At 44.6% G+C, this 15,476-nt stretch overlaps 1 pseudogene; it reads left to right on the forward strand.

Moving 5' to 3' along the window:
• Positions 1-14,082, forward strand: part of LOC141240303 (translation factor GUF1, mitochondrial-like) — a 73,199-nt pseudogene extending 59,117 nt beyond the window's left edge.
• The last annotated feature ends 1,394 nt before the right edge of the window (positions 14,083-15,476 follow it).

The following is a 15,476-nucleotide window of genomic DNA, read 5'->3' on the forward strand; positions in this document are numbered from 1 at the left end:
TACTGGAAAAAAGCCCAGATACAACAAATCTACTGGGAAAAAAAGCCCAGATACAACGAATCTACTGGAAAAAAGCCCAGATACAACAAATCTACTGGAAAAAAGCCCAGATACAACGAATCTACTGGAAAAAAGCCCAGATACAACGAATCTACTGGGAAAAAAAGCCCAGATACAACGAATCTACTGGGAAAAAAAGCCCAGATACAACGAATCTACTGGGAAAAAAAGCCCAGATACAACAAATCTACTGGAAAAAAGCCCAGATACAACGAATCTACTGGAAAAAAGCCCAGATACAACGAATCTACTGGAAAAAAGCCCAGATACAACGAATCTACTGGAAAAAAGCCCAGATACAACGAATCTACTGGGAAAAAAAGCCCAGATACAACGAATCTACTGGGAAAAAAAGCCCAGATACAACGAATCTACTGGAAAAAAGCCCAGATACAACGAATCTACTGGGAAAAAAAGCCCAGATACAACGAATCTACTGGAAAAAAAGTCCAGATACAACAAATCTACTGGAAAAAAGCCCAGATACAACAAATCTACTGGGAAAAAAAGCCCAGATACAACGAATCTACTGGAAAAAAGCCCAGATACAACGAATCTACTGGAAAAAAGCCCAGATACAACGAATCTACTGGAAAAAAAAGCCCAGATACAACGAATCTACTGGGAAAAAGCCCAGATACAACGAATCTACTGGAAAAAAAAGCCCAGATACAACGAATCTACTGGAAAAAAGCCCAGATACAACGAATCTACTGGGAAAAAAAGCCCAGATACAACGAATCTACTGGAAGAAAGCCCAGATACAACGAATCTACTGGAAGAAAGCCCAGATACAACGAATCTACTGGGAAAAAGCCCAGATACAACGAATCTACTGGAAAAAAGCCCAGATACAACGAATCTACTGGAAAAAAGCCCAGATACAACGAATCTACTGGGAAAAAAAGCCCAGATACAACGAATCTACTGGAAAAAAAAGCCCAGATACAACGAATCTACTGGAAAAAAGCCCAGATACAACGAATCTACTGGGAAAAAAAGCCCAGATACAACGAATCTACTGGGAAAAAAGCCCAGATACAACGAATCTACTGAAAAAAAGCCCTGATACAACGAATCTACTGGAAAAAAACCCCAGATACAACGAATCTACTGGAAAAAAAGCCCAGATACAACGAATCTACTGGGAAAAAAGCCCAGATACAACGAATCTACTGGGAAAAAGCCCAGATACAACGAATCTACTGGAAAAAAGCCCAGATACAACGAATCTACTGGGAAAAAAAGCCCAGATACAACGAATCTACTGGAAGAAAGCCCAGATACAATGAATCTACTGGGAAAAAAAGCCCAGATACAACGAATCTACTGGAAAAAAAGCCCAGATACAACGAATCTACTGGAAAAAAAAAAGTTTTCTAGCTTTTAGAAGGCAAGGATAAAAACAAATTGTAAAAGTGAAGATTATCCCACATGCACTTTGTCACCCAAGGATCTGCATAAACTGCAGCCGGCCCATCTCAGCACCACTTCTTTTGTTTGTGCTTTTTCCTTATTGCTTTCTGTGTCTTTTTAAAAGGGTTTTTCCATCATTTTTTTAAAGTAATTTTTTCCGATATCCAAAGCATTTAAAATTGTGTACGACCCTGTGCAGGATATAATAGAGCGACATTTTATCACACTAGGAATATTCTTATAGTGCCACTAGATGGCGCTCTAATCCTGCATGCAGTACTGATGCTCCTGTCTGCTGCTTTCTATGAATATACATGGATGTTTGGTGCCCAGGAGAGAGCAGAGCTGAAAGGGGATTCTGTTATTAAAGCAAATAAAATGTCAATATTGTGCTATGGAAAGTTCTGCAAATTAAAACACAATTTTGTGTTTTTATTGCCATTCAATACTAATCTGTTGTGGCCGCATGATGGTTCTCAGCTGGTTACAGTGCGATTAGCAGAGCTCTCTGATGTGGTGTTTAGGCTCTGGGAAGTTATAACATATATGTTGATAGATCCAAAATAGTTTTACATCCAAAATTCAGTGCTGACTAATGTCACAGCATTTCTGACTTAAATGAATGTAACTAGATGAAATACTATTTTGCTGCATGCAGCCACCACCAGGGGGAGCTGTTGACATGTGATTATGTACAGCTAGTATTGGACCCAACCGCAGCAGTAGAAGTCTGTCTCCAGTGAGCGCCCTCTAGTGCCAGCTGTATATAGCTGTAGTGAACTCATGCAGTGCTGGGTCTCAGAGCCGTTGCTGCCTTCTTTTATGGCTGATTTGTACCTGATATTCAATGTAGAATTTGATGAATCTGCACTAATTGTGAATATATATTACTCTCATTGCTTCTAAGATATGCTGGGCAAGTAGGTTATCTAATGGCTGGGATGAAGGACGCACAGGAAGCACAAATAGGAGACACTCTGCATTTACTGAAGCAGCCAGTGGCTCTGCCCGGCTTTAAGCCTGCGAAACCCATGGTGTTTGTAGGTGAGTTGAACCTTAATACAAATTAAATGGTCGCTGTACTTGATCTCATTCGATAGATAATGTGCAAAATCCCTTTATAAAGTTCAATTAAGTTGGAGTTACTTTTCAGGGGTTAGATAACCTAAAAGTGTCGGCCGGTAGGGTCTCCCTTCTGTCTAAGTGTAATTTGTCTCTAGCAGCAGAAACCCCCCTATATGGATTACCGGAAGTGGGGCTTGGCCTTCGTCTCTCTGCTCCTGCCTGTCAAACTGTATATGCAGGCTTAACAGAGATTCAGTCTTTCAGTTAATTGCAGGCATTTCATTAAGCAATGGCGGAAGCAATACGTGCTGAGTAATGAGAGAAGGGATGTCCCAGGACCTATAGTGCTGACAGAATGCTGATAAAGAGCAATCGTCCACTTCAAAAGAGTGGATGGCAAGTTACAGAGCATGTGTATTGGTACTGTTCCAGGACATACTGTTTTATCTACAGTCCATTTAGAATCAAAACTCTGTTCTACATAATATTGTACATGGAACAGAGTATTATGCCAATGTAACTGCAACGCGCATCAAAGTCAAAATCTCGGCAGAATTACACCTATAGCCCCCTCAGACTATGCAAAACACCAATTGAGCTTTAACAACTTCAGCTCAAGTGCTCAAAAACTGTGTAACGGGGTCAGAAAGCTATTGTACAGTATATATTTTATTAGCGTAATATTAAAACCTGTATTACAAGAGCACTTAGTTCAAGATTCAGCCTCCAGATGGCGTGACATCAGAGATTAGACACATCTGCAAGAGCGTCCTCAGCAATGAATATATAGTCAATCACAAGGACTAGACGTGTAATGGATTAGTACAACAGTATAACGAGTGTTGTGTAGAGATGAGCGAACCCGAACTGTAAAGTTTGGGGTTCATACCGGACACCTAGCGTCCAATGCTGAACTCCGAACACTGACAAGTCCGTTTTAAGAAAGAGAGACCTCCTAGCCCTTACTACAACCATTTTACAGGATCAAAGTTTGTGTCTCCATTGACTTCTATGGGGTTTGGGTTCAAGTTCTGGTACCCGAACCAAACTTTGGACTAAAGTTTGGTCGAAACCGAACATCCACGGGGTTCGCTCATCCCTAGTGTAGTGTAAATTCTACGTATTTTGCGCCTGAGTACCAGTATTGAGGAGATCCTTACCCATTATGTGCCTGCCACTCTCCTAAACACACGTTTCACTTTTTTAGCTTCTTCAGAGGGTCACAGAGTATACCAAACACTGCCCCCCGGGCACCAGATGTAACCCACTGTATCCATTCCTTTAAGGCTAAAGTTACAGCTATAGAATAGATTGACCTTGACAATTCAAGTGCTTTCTTGTGGGAAGTATGTGCACCTCCCGATCATTTCAGTGGAGAGCGACCATTCCCAGCCACCTCTATTGAGAATCCATGACCGGCACAGGCGCTGTACCCTCGCCTGTCACACTTTAGTAATCCTACTAATTCCTTGTAACAGCCAGGAACGCCTCCACGATTGGATTAGGAACGGTGATCACAGAGTAGATAAATGCCAGAGAACCTTTATTCTGCAGCCGCATTTTTCATCCCATTAGACTCGGCCTATTTTACAGAAGCCGAGATAATTGAAGAGAGATGTAAGGAAGGAACCTCACGATCCTCCAGGACTAGTCAGCTCAGAGCCGTGACGTGTGGACAAGGTTTTTCTACATTGTGGGGAATTTAGGGAGCGCTGCAGCAAGGGGGTTGGTAATGATACGCCACCGTGACACATAATGCATGGACTGTCTCCTCTCATTTGTTCTTTGAAGCTTGTTTTCCTCGTGAGTGATGCTCGGCGCATGAGAAAAGCCCAAACAATTAACATCAAATGGGTTTTCTGCGATTTGTAAAAAATATATAGCAGAGAGATGGGAATCTAGGAATGATTACATATGGAATAAAAAAATAAAAGAAAAGACCTTCTCAAACTCTGCCCTTTCAGAATCGCGGCTCTCACGGTCCCTGCTCACTTTTGGCAGTGACCAAATCCAGTATATCATTTATGTGGACACTTAAAGTGAATCCATCATTTTAATTTTTATTTCATAAATCAATAGTTTACATGAAAATAGGAAACTTTGGAATATATCTTATCAAAGAAATTTGCTTCTTTATTTACTAAAATTGATCAGTCATCATCAAGTCTCAATTCTGAGGTAAAAATTTGTATTCAGTGAAGACAGACTTTCCCATTACTGAGATAGGAGATGGCAGCTGCTACTGATAAGGGGGAGGAGCTGTCTCAAGCTCCTCCCTCTTCCTGCCCACATAGAATTGTATCCGTAGCAGCTGCCATCTCCTATCTCAGTAATGGGAAAGTGTCTTCACTGAGTACAGATTTTACCTCAGAATTTCATAGTGAATGATACATTTTGGCAGAGAATGAAGAAAATGTCTTTCATAAGATATATTACAAAGTTGTTTAATTTCATGTGTACTCTTGATTTTTGAAATAACAATTAAAAGAGGGTTACTCTTTAAGATAATCGGGTGCCTTAAAGGTCATGTGCTGGAGATGTCGGCTTCACTGCTGAGGTCAATACTAGTGTTGAGCGAGTATGTTCTATTAACCCTTTCACCGAGTATGCTCGGGCCGAGCTCCGAGTATTTCCAGCTGCTCGGTGATAAGGTTGAATCGCTCCCGTGTGCATGATTTGCAACTGTTTGATGGTTTTATTACATGAGAGGAATGTCTATTTCTTACACTTTCCTCACATGTAATAAAACTGTCAAACGATTCAACCATATCACCGAGCAGCTATAAATACTCGGAGCTCGGCCCGAGCATACTCGGACAGAACATACTCGCTCAACACTAGTCAGTACCTTAGTCACATGAATGATGTACGGAAAGCCTGCAGGAAGTAAGCGGAGACCAGTGCGGACTACCGGAGCAATAGTGATGGAGCCATGGGGGGAACAAAGAGGTGAGAATAGGGATTTTGAATTGAACCCATTCCCTGCTGCTTCCTGAGTTTTTGGAAAACCATTTTAAGATATGTGCACACGGCATCTCTTAGATTTCGGTACCGCCACTGAGATTTCCCAGACAAGGCCGCTTGAGGAAGACCGCAACGGTCGTTTTCCTGAGGTGTCTTCTCCGGCGGCTTTGCAGCGGCTTTCACTTTACACTGGTAACTATAGAGAGCAGGCGGCTTCCTAGCGGAAGACACTCAAAGAATGAACCTGTTCCTTATTTTAACCACTTCAGTTTCCGAATCCTAAAGTGGTTAAAAGACATAAGACAGAAGATGTGCACAGCAATGTTGCTTTGACATTGCTGTGCATTATGTTCATATTATGGGGCGCTTTATCTGGCAAATTCCAGGCTGAAAAAGCAGCCTGGAAGGAATCCACTTGAAAAAGATGCCATGTTCGCACACCCTTGGGGTAAGTTCACACACAGTATTTTAATGTGGATTGTTTTATGCACATTTATTGAGTGGCCATACCCACTCCCAGTTGAGTTCTGACCACCGTTCAAAAACTTGGCAAAGTGTTCCCAGACGGGCAAAAAAAAAAAACACAAAATTTTAAGCAATTTTACACTAGAAAACGGACGTAAACTGCTGGATGAATCGGCCCCTTCGTTTTCTGAAGCAGTCAAAAAACTCAGTGTGAACATACCCTAAATGTGGTTTTTGGAGCAGAATCCACTTCAGAATATTGTGTGAACATACCCTAATGGTTTCTTTTAACTTTCTGTTCCAGGAATGTTTCCAGTTGACCAATCCGAATACAGCAATATGAAGAGTGCGCTGGAAAAGCTGACCTTGAACGATTCAAGTGTCTGTTAGTCGGGACAGCAGTGCAGCTCTGGGTGCTGGCTGGAGGTGCGTCTTCTACTGCCATTATCTGAATTATTTTATATCACTATATATTTTATTTCAGTCATTTCCTATACTGATGATGAAAATATACCGTGCGGGCATTAATGTGTCCTACAGTGATCATAAGGGCACAGTTATCACCTACGGACCGATTAATTGAGCATTAGATAGACATTTCAATAACTTTAATTTCTGAAAAGGGGTCATTTGTGCAAGTTTAATTATTGATATAGTGTGTAAGGCTGAAAAAAAACGTCTTCAGCTCAGAAAATTCTTTTGTAACAATGATCAGGAGGAAAGCAAAAACACATTGCAAGGTAAAGTCCAATTTTTGGCAGAGCAAACCACTGGGTCAACAATTCATCTTGGTAATGTGTTAACCACTTGTATATTACACTCACGAATGGTATCTAGTCCCCTAGTGAATTCAGCAGAGAGTTGCACAGTCTCACGCTCTTACAGTAAAGAATCCTGGTCTTGGTCCTTTTGTTATAGATACGGTACTGAATATATTACAGTATGTCACTCCTTAGCATTTTTTTTAACTAATAATTTAATCATAATAACTAATAATTTTAACTAATTAATTGTATTACTCTTTCCTTGTATTGCAGTCCACCTATTCCATCTTTGCTTTAATCTCCCACCTTGAACTTGCTAGACCTCGGCTTTGCCTTTCTTGCACACTGGTGGCCAAATCTGTGCACCATGTTCCATATGGAGTCTGACTAGTGAAAATGTATTTTTCATTGTTAATTCACATTTGTCCCTTCTCGGCCCAAACCTCCAGCTTATCCAGATATGTTTGTGACATATTATCCTGCATTTCCATAGCCAGGATTGTCACCGGTACAGTATTGTGTAGATCTGAATCCTCATATCCTCATCAATACACATGTACATGTACACGTGAGCCTGCTGGACTTCCCATAGAGAAGTCAGAAATGGTTTATTACCACCTCTGCCTTCCTGATTGTTTCCTAAACGAGTGCTGTGCATATAGTTTAGGAAGCAATGGCGGTGATCATGTGAGTACCGGTTGCTGGCAGCATGCGGTGCTAGGTTAGCCCCAGATTGACTCAGCAGTTTGCAGGAAGTTGAATTTTGTCATGTTTTGTTATTACCAAATTTCCCTGTAACTGGGCCTGGCATATAAGCCCCAGTTACAGGGGAATTCAGTACTGACAAAATGGAGGCAAACGTTATTTGAATGATTGAACCAGAGACCTTTTTAGAGATCTTAAAATCCCATGTACGGAAAAAAAAATATGCTTGGTGATGATCAGAAATGATCTGGTCTTGAACTGGTTTGTAGTTCAGTCTACGACCTGCCTTGTGTATAGTAGGCAGTGCAAATAGCGTGGTGTTTCTCTATTATGATGGACACCGCGTTACTGGTATTTTCCAGACCAATTTCTATTAGAGTGGTGGATACCTATCGAGCACTAAGTAGTTGTTCATTTTATTAACACTTTCGGTATACTTGCCTCTCTATAAATTATAACTAACGTTCATGTCCTGCACAGGTTGGGCTTCCTGGGGCTTTTACAAATGGAGGTGTTTAACCAAAGACTGGAGCAGGAATACAATGCATCTGTCATAATGACGTCCTCTACAGTCCCATAGAAGGCTGTGTTGTCCTCTCCAAAGCTGATTAAGGTACTTTCTGTCTATGGCTTCCATGAAGCAGTAATGCCTTATACGTAACCACTCTGCGCTGTATTGTGGGCCTCTCTGATTTGTTGTGCCATATCCCAAAACTAACTATCAGGGTGTTTCATTATTTCTGGGGGAAACAAAATCAGTAAAATTGGACTTTGATGTTGAGATGTTGACATTTTTGTTCAGTATTTGCAGTTGAAGTGGTTTTCTGCTACTGTAACATTAATGACCTAATTCCAGCACTGGTCATCAATGTCAGATCGGTGGAAGTCCCAACAACTGGCATCACCAACAATCTTCTGTGTGCAGCGGTGGCCAGATGGTGTTCGGCGCGGATCCACACCACTCTAGCATGCTGGTCACTGGTCACTGCCGGCGTTCTGCAGATCAGCTCCAATTGTATGATCCCATCTAATTTTCCACATTATTTCTTTAGGAATATGGAGAATCGGAGATTACTATTGTAAATCCATCTGAATTTCCTGACAAATCTGTAGTAAAGGAATATCTTGAACCTATGATTTTGGGCACAATTATCTCACCAGATGACTATCTTGGAAAGATCATGTCGCTGTGTCAGGTCAGTGACCATTGGATCACAAAATTTGAGGTGATGACATTGGGAAATTATATCATAAACATTAATTTTGCAAACACATTATATATGTTATCTTAAATTCTCCATATGTTAAAGGGGTTGTCAAAGACTTAGATATTGATGACTTATCTTTTGGATGGGTGGAGGTCCGCAGCCGCTCCCCCGGCAGCTGGGTGTACACAGTATACGGAGGTGGAAGACCTGAGCTCTGTACACTGTGTAGAGACTGTTATCAGGTTCTGCAGCTCTGCTCTTATTTACTTCAATGGGAGCTGAGCTGTAGTACCTGAGAATGGCCACTATGTGGTATCCTGACTCCATACACTGTTCACTTTTGGGTGCCATGTGAGCTGCAAACAGTGGATCACCGAGTGTAAGAAGCCCCCTGATCTATCAAAGTCCTAGATAACCCCGTATAATACAAGGACGGCAGATTATAGGAAATGTCACCCTATTTTGGGGTAGATGTAGCAAAACTAATGTAAGAGCCAAGTGGAGCAGAGACACGTAGCAGGCAATTTGGTTTCAACCACGGCAAGGTGACCTCCGCATGATGGGTAACTATTTTCCTAAACATGCCTCTCTTTGGCTATAAGCCTACAATTTTAAGTGGACAGTTAGAAAGCAACACTAATTAAAAGCACCCTTGGGTTGATGGGTGGAGTGCAGAGTCAGAAAAGGAGGCAGTCAAAACCTCCATGGTAAACTGCAAGAAAACAAAAAACCTGACCACCACCTCTTGGCCCTTACAGAGTGCTGCTGTTCTTTCTTATTTTATGTTATGCAGTCATTGCAGCGTGCACCTGTTCACACTATATGGAGGTTGTTAGGGATCCGGGTGGTGGAACCTCTGTGCTGCGGTGCAACGAGGGACCAGAGGGACGTAACTAGGTATCAACTCGGACTGACCAAGGTCGCATGGCGGCTCAATCGACTCCGTGAACCAGGATAGGACCGAGCAGAGGGACCAGGTGCTACTCTGGGCCAGTCCTTGTATGAGAGCAGGTGACTCCCACGGGTCAGAAGGCAGGGACTGACCGGTACAGCAGATGGGCACGGCAGGCAGACTGACTGGTGATACGGGTAGACGGACTGGCGGACACCACAGGTAACTGGCAGGAGCATCCAGATAGGCTGGCTGGTAGGCACGGCAGGTAACTGGTACGTTCTCCGGGTAGGCAGGCAAGCCTGGCCCATAGACAGACTGGCGGGTTTGGACCGTAGGCAGACCGTCGGGCTGGAGAGTGTACTTGGCTGGCGGACTGGACTGGTAGTCAGGCTAGCGGACTGGACTGGTAGTCAGGCTGGCGGACTGGACTGGTAGTCAGGCTGGTGGACTGGACTGGTAGTCAGGCTGGCGGACTGGACTGGTAGTCAGGCTACCAGCGGGACCTGAGGGCTGAAGCAGAGTTTAGAACACAGAGCTACAACCTTGCACAGGCACCTCCATTTTGGAGGAGGTTCCTTTTATATGATAAGACCTCCGGCCATTGGCCGGGGACTCCTTAGGACGGCGCGTGCGGCCCCTTTAAGAGGGAGCGCGCGCGCGCCTTAAGCACAGTGCCCGGGAAGCTGCACGCGCCGGCAGCAGCAGCTGGAGAGCCGGAAGATGCCTGGCCGGGAGCGCGGCGGTAAGGGGGACGGCGTCTCTGCCTATCAGGGGGCAGAGACGCCAATGCTACAGAGGTTCTGGACAGGTTTTTGTTTTCTTGCCTCTCCCACATAGATCTTGCCCTGGTGCCGGACTCTGCCTTGGCTGCAGTCATTTTCTATTATTACCTCTGTCACTCCATCCCAGATCTTACTCCTCTCCCTGTTCCCCTCTTGGGAGGGTCCATTTCCAAGGCCACTGTGACATATAAATCCATCTTGTGTCTCTCTCCTTCTCCTTTTTTTTATTTTAAAATAACAATGAGGACCGTATAATACAACAGGTATGGGATACTTTTGAAGCATTTGCTCATGATATCCTGGCTCCTGCTGTGAGGGATGTGGAGATGACTGAGGTATCACACAGGAGCTCCAGTAGCTGTGGAGCATAAGTCCCAGTGGCCGGCAGCCTTACTTGTTACACTCCCTCTGCTTAGAGATGATGAGCAACATGGTCCTTTTATGTATGACAGGAATACTAAATGGGGACAAATGTGGTAAACTACTTACCTATATGGCAAATCGTTACTGTGACCCCATGGTAATCAGGGCACTTAGGGGCGAGGAGAGGAGAACTAGAGGGGACCCTAAACATGTTCTGTCGGAGTTTGATCATTTTTACCAATCTTTATTCCTCATACAGGCCTGTTTATTACTTCAGTTTGATGTAAAAATTCTAGATAAAGTATTGGAAATTCCTCTGCGTTCATATATTTGGCAAATTATTCATTGTGACCAAACTGATATTGTGCCAGGAAAGTCGACAACCCTCAACCTCCAGCGTTCTTATTTATTTTTCTCTAAGGAGGACACGTTATGGTCTCACTTGATGCCAATAAAGCCTTCAGCTCTATTGAATGGTCTGTTCTTTGGGCGACCAAGCGTTGGATGGGCTTTCGGCCAGTGATTACTAAATGGGAGAAGCTCCTATAAGCGGACACTGTGGTGCGTATATGCTTCCCCCTGATCCAGGGCGCGCAGCAGGGATGTCTGCTGTCCCCAATGCTGTATGTGACTGTAGTGAAACCACTGGCCGCCCTTATCCGCTCCACCCCAGAGATTCAGGGGTTTATCCAGGCCCCAACACACAGCAAACTTAGTGTCTACGCAGACAGCACTTTCCTGTACCTGCAAGGTGCTAACGTGTCAGTACCAGCAGCGCTGAATGTGATTGATGAGTGCGGCCTCTTCTCAGGTCTAAAAATCAACTGGGATAAGTCTTTTGTCTTCCCTGTAGACCTGAAAGTCACCTCCAGACAAGCCTCCCTCCTATCTTTAATATGGGTTTCAAAGTTCTCTTATCTAGGAGTCCAAGTATCTACATATTTAGGTGAATTCGCTACACAGCTTCGCTCTTTTGTTGATTATAAAAGCTAAGGTAAGGAGATAAGAGAAGTTACTCCTGTCGGTCGCGGCTCACATCAGGTTATATCCCCAATATATGTGAACTTCAATACCTTCAATAAGCGTAACTCCATCTTTTCCTCATTCATATTGCAGGGTCACAGAACTGGGATCCATCGCCCGCTCCTGTAATATGCTCGGGTGAGGGGGTGGCTTTATCGGACCTTAGACTGTATTATTGGGCGTATTATTATCCTTTTGCGCATTATTGGTTTGTTCAGCTTTCCTGTATATGTAGGTGGAACAGGGATGACTTCCTGAGAGCCCTTGTGGCCATTGTTTGACCCTATGACCCAGAGATTAAACACCCTTTGCACATACTTTTTTGCTCCTCCAAGAGCATACATGGAAAGCTCTGGCCCGCAGGGTGATTTATATTTGGCTAGCGGCACCAGAACCGCCACCACTATGTGGGGTCCATTACCCTGTATGGAGGACTATGTGGGACACATTATACTGTATACTGATTGGCTCACGACTTTGTCCAAGTTTTTCATTTTGGCCCTCTGTGTGTTTGAGTTTGACATCCCTGTTCTAGAGGGCCCCTTCAATACATAACTGATTTTCATGCAGGCTATATCAATCTAGACCATGGTATGGAAACTTTTCTGTGCTCCTTTTTCTCACAATCATACCCCTCTCTGGCATAGCAGCACTCTTATTGAATTATTAGATTTGGAGTGAGGGCATTTATGGGAAAGGGCAGGCTCGGTTTACCTGGGTCAGGTCTATGTGGCTGGTGACCCATTTCATGTTCTGAAGTGAAATCTTCTTTACCCTTCCATTTCCTACAGCTTAGACAAACTAATTCCTAGCTATTCCGAGAGAGCGGCTCAACTCTGTATCCTACATTGCACATATTACACCACAGCCAGGATGAGTAGGGTCCAGCCCCAGTTCCTGGATGTATGTGACGCGCCCCCTGGGACATATTCCTTTTTGAGGGGAATACCCGGCACCGGATCAGATGGGGGGGGGTTGTAGTCTCCGAGCGGCTGTGACCCGGCCCGTGCCCAGGGCGTCAAGCTCAGTGTTGTGTGGCAGTCCTACAGATGTTGTTAAGAGTTCTTTTGTGTCGACTACGCCACCCGTTGTGATGCGGTCACTGTGGCCGCCGCTGCAGCAGGGTCCGCTGAGGCTGATGGTGGGTGCGCAGCTTGGTGGGATAACCCCCAACGGGAGGGGTATAGCCTCAGGGAGGACAGGTGCAGAGGATGGGGGTTGTGGTGGTGCAGTGCAGACGGCAATGAAGACAGAGTCGGGTTGTGCAGTTAAGGGTGTTTACTTACTGCAGATGTTGTACTGGTCACTCCAGCTGCTAGTGACCACCCGAGCCGTGCTGCGTCCACCAGGTCCTGGATCCAGCCAACCCCCAAACAAGTCCGGAGCGTGGCCCTGAGCTCTCCTTCTGTCCCGTTCTCTGGCCGTCCCCACCAGTGATCCACCTAGGTCCAGCTCCCTCGAGCCTTCTGTTGGGACACCCTTGGCCTTGGGTTCCCTGACCCTTCATGTGGTGTGCCTTCGGGGTGGATGTGATGGGTGACCGTGACAAACGCTGCCCACGGTCTCCGGTCTCTGGCTGGGGTGTGTTTTCTGCCCCCACCAGCTTGGGTTCCGGTACCCTGATGCCGACTCCTCACCCGGTGCTTTAATTTGGGTTCTTGGGTCCTCTCTGTTCTCCCCTCTGGGTACTCCTTCTCTGCTCCTCTCTCACTCAGGGTCTCTCTTCTCCCTTGCTGCAGGCTGACTTCCTCTCTGCTTGCTGTCTGCTCCTCTGCAGCTGTCTTGCTGTCTGCTCCTCTGCAGCTGTCTTGTTCTCTGCATCTGACTTGTTCTCTGCATCTGACCCTGTTCTTAGTTGGTGCCCACCTTATATACACCCTCTATGTGTGAGCTCAGGTGACCAGCACCCAATGAGCTCCTATCTTTACCCAGGCTGCTCCCCCTATCTGCCCCTACACTACTTGGGATGTACCACCCCCCCTCCCACTCCAGCCAGGAACAGACTCGGTCGTACCTGCACATTTCTAAGTGGGAGTACCGTCGGCCTGTTCCTCGGAAATGGGATGTATGTAGTGCATGCAGCCTACCGAGCTCAGTTCCACACTCCTTCCTTACCCGGGAGTGGAATATCACACCTCTGGGTTGAGGTGCAATACCCCTGTAGCAGCCGAATCCTCAGGGTGCTACATATGCCTCATGTGCCGCAAGGGCCGGGGGACGTTCCTCCACCTTCTGTGACACTGTCCAGAGACTTGGGCTTACTGGCCAAGTTGGTTAGATTCCTACATGACAGTATGGAGAAGCCTGTCGCAGAGGACCCTGTAACCTGCCTTTTGGTTCTTGACATTGAGGAGTGCCTGGGTCACTCCTAACTGCCTGCACTCTTTTGGGGCTGGTAGAAGGGTGAGAAAGTCGATCCTCATATCTGGTGGCAGAGTTTGTGGTATGGTGGAGTGTTCGGCATTTTTTCCTTCTTACTGTTCCTGGGTCTCACCCCCGGCCCATTCTCTGTTTCCGGGCCCCCAGTGGGAGCAGTTTATTTTTATTTTTTTATTATTAAAATTGTTTGATCCCAGGCCTTCATAATGTACAATCTCATGGCAGTGCACTTGGTATACGTGATATTTTCTTTGCACATCGGTCCCTCCTAGTTGTACACTGCATGTTCGGTTGACTTGTTCTTTTGCTGTACTGTAGTATGTACTTCATTCTGTATTTTCTTAATGACATTGCCTGTATCGTTGTTGTCCGGCTGCAGAATGATTTTGGCACCAGTCAGACACCTCCGTAATGGTACTGAATGGTGGATAAGAATCTGCCTGTATTTCTCAACATCGAGGACACCAAGAAATGGGCAACGTTAAGTGCGGTAGATGCAATGGTCAAGCAAGGAAACGTAGTGCAGCAGATGAAAGATATATCAGGATTACTTCCCTTCAGTGTTGGAATATGTCCAGCAGTGTCATCAGCTCTAAGCTCAGTTTGTTTGTTTAGTTAAATCTCCATTTATTATGCCATACCTCTGTCTTTTTTTTGTGCATATATTTGTGTTTCTTCAGATATTTTGTTATACCATGCCTGAGGAAGAGACCTAAGAAGCTTGCTTTGTAACATTGATTATTTTATTATTTTTGTTAGCCATTAAAAGGTATCATAACTACAAGATTATCTTGTTTTTTCCTACTGAGAGCAATCTTTTTTTTTTTTTTTAATTAGCTAACAAGTAGAGATGAGCGAACATTTCAATGTTCGATTCGGAAATGTTCATAGAATATTTAGACATTCGCCAAACATTTCCGAATACCATACTGTTCAATGGGGGGAATGGGACAAAAAAAAAAAAAAGAATATGCAACACCTTCACTCTGGCCCAAAAGCTGTCAAAACACATCAAATTAAGGGTGTAGACACCAGGAAAGTGGGTCAATTGATGCCAGAGTACAAATACTATATTTATTATTACTATTGCAGTGACATTTATTCCGTGGTGCTTTGCATGTGAAAAGGGGTCACCGACTGGTACAAGAGGAGAGAGGACCCTGCCTGCGAGGGCGCACAAACAATCTGCAAGGGATGGTTGAGGATACAGTAGGTCAGGGTACAGCTGGTTGTGCAAAAGTACGCTGGAGTGAGGGTTACCACATATTGTACACTTGTCAGAAGAAATGGATCTTCAGCTTCCTTTTCAAGGTTTCCATGGTAGGCGACAGTCTGATGTGTTGGGGTACAGCTTTATCACAGTAGGGGAGATGCATGGAGCAAATCT

Source organism: Phyllobates terribilis, unplaced genomic scaffold (assembly GCF_046119375.1).
Source record: "Phyllobates terribilis strain yellow unplaced genomic scaffold, ASM4611937v1 Scaffold_831__1_contigs__length_621364, whole genome shotgun sequence".
NCBI lineage: Eukaryota > Metazoa > Chordata > Amphibia > Anura > Dendrobatidae > Phyllobates > Phyllobates terribilis.